Below are 5,849 nucleotides of genomic sequence, written 5' to 3' on the forward strand. Positions count from 1 at the left end.
CAGTGTCGCCCCCGTACCGGACCGGGACCGGCAACGGGATCGCAACCCTCGGTGTTGCCCCCGCGCCTTGCTCAGCCAGTGAGCGGGAACCGGTCTGTATGTGGGATCCGAACCCTCGGCAGGAGCGCCTCTGCGCTTCCCATGCGGCGCACTAGCGCAGTGCGCCACCGGGTCGGCCCCCAACACATGTTTTTAATTGTGCAAACTTCTAAGATTTTTTTGAATAAAATTTATAGAATCATATAATAAAAATGTGTGCAGGGCTGCCTGGTTACCTCAGTTGGTTAGAGCATGGTCTTATAACACCAAGGTCAAGGGTTCAGGTCCCCATACCAGCCAACTGACAAAAACAAAAAAAAAAAAAATGTGTGCATAGAAAGCTCCCCTTCCTTTTGGTAGAGTAGGGGACTGGCTCATTAGCTCAGTTGGTTAGAGCATGGTGCTGATAACACCAATGTTCAGCATTCAATCCCTGTACCAACTAGCCATCAAAGAAAACCAAAAACAAACTTTTGGTAGAGTGGGGGAAGGTTAAATTTAAACAATACAAAAGGGCCTTAGATTCACTAAGATGGTTCATTCTGGCAAGTTAAAATAAACTTATGAAATTATGGAATTAAAGTGAACTTACGGGCCGGCCCCGTGGTGCACTCGGGAGAGTGCAGTGCTTGGGAGCGCAGCAGCGCTCCCACCACGGGTTCGGATCCTATATAAGGATGGCCGGTGCGCTCACTGGCTGAGCGTGGTGCGGGTGACACCACGCCAAGGGTTGCAATCCCCTTACCGGTCACAAAAAGGACAAAAAGAAAAAAAATAATAAATAAATAAAGTGAACTTACTATTAGAATCCTAAAAAAATAAATATACAGATTCTACATGTAAGTCAAAGGAAGAACGGACAAGTTCTCCTATTTCTACAGAAAAACTAATAGAAAAATATGGAATCTAGTATGTTCTCTAATAAGAAATGTTCCATGATGAAATACTTTCATAATGATAGGATAAAATAAAGTTTAAAAGAAAATTAAGGCAGTTCCAAGGCTAATCAAGACTTAACTCTGCTGAGAGGCCACAGGTCTTCCCTAAGAATCCTAGCCAAGGTCTAGCCAAAGTGGCTACTAGCAAGGACAGAACCTCCCAGACTCTTCAGTTCTGGGCACAGCTGATCAACCTTTGTTAGACTGAACATCTCTGGGCTGAAAAGGAATCACAGTTGGTCTCTTCTATCCACAGAACCCATGGATATGGAGTGCCAAGGGAATTGAGTATCCATGGATGTTGGTATCCATGGGGGTTCTGGAACCAATTCCCCACAAATACCAAGGAATGACTGTATTTGGTTATGAGGTTTTGAAAGGTGAAAGGCTAACTGCACCAAAGAATTTTGGTATTTGTTGCAGAGTCCCATTATGAGATATAGTGAAAACAAGATATTAGGCAAGAGAAGTCACATAATGAATTGTTAATTTAAAAAGATATTGAACAAATCCTGCTGGCCGATAGAAATCCAAATACCAATTCAGTTTAAGAAATATAGAATAAAACATTTAACATACTATATAATTTTTCTAAGATTACTTTAACCCATCAGACTGAAATGACAAATTCTGACCCAACAAACCCTTCCCCAATTAAAATGAGTTTTTTAATTAAACTTTTTGAAAGAAAGTGAGCTGAAACGCCAGGTACTGATCAAGCTTTATTAAAGGAAAAGAATCTGCTGGGCTGTGCTCAAAGTGGAGGGCAGCCTGGGGCTGCCCTCAAAATGGAGGACAGCACCAGGTGTCGGGGGTGGTCAAGCTTATATAGGGCACCAAGGGCTGGCTGATAACATCAAGGAGGGGTATTATGCTAATGCAGAACTATGCGACCAGAGTGGAGAACTGTGCCCTTGCAGAAGCAAAAGGGTTTCTGTTTTAAGTCACAAGTCTTCTTGTAAAGGGAATGGGAGAGGGGTTTGGTGCTGGAGTTGAAGACAAGGCCGGCAGCTATTTTGTGCTTATTGTATGCACAATGGCGCTGGTCACATCCAAAATCTATCACTTTTATTTTGAGATATTGTAGATTTATATCCACTTGTAAGGAATAATACAGAGAAATCCTGTGTATACTTACATAGTTTTCCCCAATAGTAACATCTTGCAAAATCTATTGTACAGTATTACAACCACAATATTGACATTGACATAGTCTACATTCAGAACATTTCCATTACCTCACAGATTCCTCAGATTACCCTTTTATAGCCACACCCAGTTTCCTCTGGCCCTTAACCTCTCCTTAATACCTGGCAACCACTAATCTCTTTCTGTTTCTATAATTTTGTCATATCTAGAATGTAATATCAGTGGAAACATACAGTTTGTAAACTTTTAGAATTGGCTTTTCACAGTCAGCACTACCAAGGTTACAACATATATCTGTAGATCATTCCTTTTTATTGCATCCCATTTGTGGCTAAGACCTACTGTTGCCAGCTCCCAAGGCATTATCTAAGTCTCTATTGTGGCTGTTTTGGGGAGTGGCTCTGGGTCATGGAAGAGCTAAAGAACATTTAACAATAAGGACACCACAAATTAGGCCCACCCAGAAACTTATAAAAACATTTAAAAAATCTTATTGCCTCTTTAGAAGACTGTTTACAGAACAGCAAAAGAAAAGTTAAGCGAATAATTGATGAGAAAATTAGATCAACCTTTCCTTTGTTTAGTTACTATCCCACCTTGAATGCAAAAAGAAAGCTAGATAAAGCATTTATAGAAGTTAGGCACTCAGGTCAAGCAAGCATAGAAAACACTTTTTTTCTTCTATTCATTAACAGGCTTCACCCTAAGAACAGTAACTCAGTTAATTAAAAACTAAATTAGAAGACACTTATCTAATAAAAGTTGGTCTCCTTGTAAAATCCTGTGGTAAATTTCTACAATTTCGTGTTACCCAGGAGTGTCCATTTTTTTTTTCTTCCCCCCTTTTTGTCTTTTTTCGTGACGGGCAACGGATCGCAACCCTCAGTGTCGTGCCCGTACCGGACCGGGACCGGCAATGGGATCGCAACCCTCGGTGTTGCTCCCGCATCTCGCTCAGCCAGTGAGCGGCCGGTCTGTATGTGGGATCCGAACCCTCGGCGGGAGCGCCGCCGTGCTTCCCAAGTGGGCGCCACCGGGCCGGCCCAGGAGTGTCCATTTTTAATCTGACACACCCAAACTCCTTCCTGGAAAAGCTTATAGTTCTTTCTCTGTGCTTTCAGATGCAAATTCGCAACCCTGTTTTCTCTAAAATTGAATAAGGGCTTTGGCCGTGTGAGGCAGATAAACTTTTAACTTGTTCTGTTTACAGAGGCATAATTTGAATCCAACTTTTTTTATTTTGGGGGGTGGTTCCAACTTTTTTTAAAATTTGTGAGTTTTATACTACAACTGTCTAGCTAGAAGTTTTGAATGAAAGTTATGTCAAAGGACAAAATTACAATAAGTTTAAAGATTTCAACTAGCTTTGTTGTGATTCTAGAATCAGGCAACCTGTCATTCCATGAAATAGAATAAGTATTCCAATGAGCCAAGCAGGTTGGTTTTATAGACAGAAAAGGCTGAAGAAAGCAGAAACAAAGAACAAAAAGCAGATTGGTCATTTCAAAGTTACTTTCCTTGTAAGGTGAGGAGAGGGGGACAAAACAGAAAAATAACTGATTAATTAACATCAGTTACTTCAAGCTATCCTTTTTGTGTAAGTATTAAAGCAGAGGAAACTTCATTATCATACCTATTGAAGATTTAGACTGGCCTGTTTGGGAAATTGGCTTTTATCTTTTCCTGATTTCTCGGGAATTCAGAGCACAACCTAAGTGACTTGGAACTTAGCAGGGGTGACTCCATTTTTATTTTTAGGCTGGTCTTTTGGGGACTAGTGGAAGAACTTAATCCAAAACAATGGCCTCCTATAATTTTTATTTAACTGCTATAAGATCTTTATCTGTCTTGTGTATGCAGTATATTATACCTACATGTATGTTGTGTACATGGTACCATATTGGCTTATAAATAAATGCATGCTCATAAATTAAGTAAATAAGCCTAAATGCTTTTTAAGTTCACATGACTTTAATAATCTTTGGTAGATAGAGCTAGTTTTTAATGGTTTTAAAATTATATAGAAATGTATTCAGAATTTAGACACTTATCCTAGGTCTATTAGTCAGACAAATTCATGCTGTTGAGGCAGGACAGAATAGGGACATGCCCCAGGGAGGGGCATAAATATTCAGACTGGATTGGCCAGCACCTGTGCACTAGGAAGAACAAAAGTGCAGATGACCACCATTGTGACCTTCCAGCTATGACGGAAGGGACAATGTTAAAGGGAAGTGACTCCACTGTGCATGACCGGAAACCAGGAATTCAGGGATGCACGATAGAAAACTGATGCAACATTGCATCAGCCTATTAGGCCTAAATTACTCCAGGTCCTACCCCACAACCAAATAGTCCTCCCCTTATTTAGGACAGAGAAACACCCCTGTCCCAAAACAACATATAAAAACCCTCCCCTTAAGAATCAAGGGGTGCATGTGTTTCTCCCTTGCTGGGATGCCTGCTCACTATTTCAGTGTGTACTTTCTCTTTGTAATAAAGCCCTGTTATGTTCTGTTTCTCTGTTCCTCTCTTCATTTCTTTTCACTTGTCCTGTGAAAGATTTTTCCTTCACAGATAGGCCAGGAACCTGGAACTGCTGCTGGTAACACTCACTTCTAGATATCCTAGGCTCATAAAACTGTTGGCTCTGTGATATTTTTGATGCTTGCTTTGTAAGCTAAAGCTTTAAGGACTGGCTGCTGAGCTCCCCCAAAGCCTTGCACACATCTTGCTGTAAGATTATGCCTGTAGTTTTGAGCCTTTGGCTGCCGTACAAAGCGAAGGCCAATGCTCCTTTCCCCTCTGTCCCGGTTCTGCCTCCTAGCCATGCTGGGAGAGGTCAGATTCTCTAGGCATTGTCTTCACAGCTCTGTCCTCTAGCCTGGGCCCTGCACCTGGTATGTGAATCCAAATGAGCCTTGCCCTTCATAGCCACCCTGAGTGCCCTGTGGGTACTTAAGGCCCAGGACATCTCAGAGAGATATCTCAAAGGCCTTGGGCAAGACAAGACTGGTTGATGCAGGTTCAGCTTGGTTTTGTCTTTCCAAAAAAAAAAAAAACCCAAAAGGAAGTGATTAAGTTGGCTAAAATTAAAAGGGAATTATTTATAAGTTTTTCTAAAAAATTATACATTACTATCAAAAGCACACTGATGCAAGCCTAAAGTTTTTTCCCCTGTGTTGGAACAAGAGGATTTTCTCAAAGCATCAATCTGCTCTTTATTAGAAAATTGTGAAAATTTTTTCTCTACCTTTTAGGTCATTCACCTAGGAAGTGGAGATTCCATGCTTTATCAGTATAATTTCTTGTGCTTTGTGCCTTTGAAATCTTTTGTCACTTTGGTTTTATTTCATAACAATCTGTGATCCTATTTAATTATTTTAAGCTTTTCGTATTTGATAAACTCCCCAAAATAAAATTCTAAAAAAGTTAAATTTTTTTTTTAACCTCCAATTAACTTTGAGATGTTCTGAAGAAAGGGAGCTGAAATCTCAAAGGATCTATAAAAGAGATATTAAAGTCAGTTGGGCTCAAAATAAGAAACATTGTCAAAATAAGAAATTATGTCTAACTTTTTTCAACTATATTTATATTGGTATGTTATTAATGTGTTCCAAAATTATATGAAATTGGGCTGCCAGTTGGTTAAAGTGTGGTGCTATAATGCCAAGGGTCAAGAGTTTGGATAACACCCACCAGCCCTACCCCACAAAATAAGCA

This window comes from Galeopterus variegatus, unplaced genomic scaffold (assembly GCF_000696425.1).
Source record: "Galeopterus variegatus unplaced genomic scaffold, G_variegatus-3.0.2 Scaffold136, whole genome shotgun sequence".
NCBI lineage: Eukaryota > Metazoa > Chordata > Mammalia > Dermoptera > Cynocephalidae > Galeopterus > Galeopterus variegatus.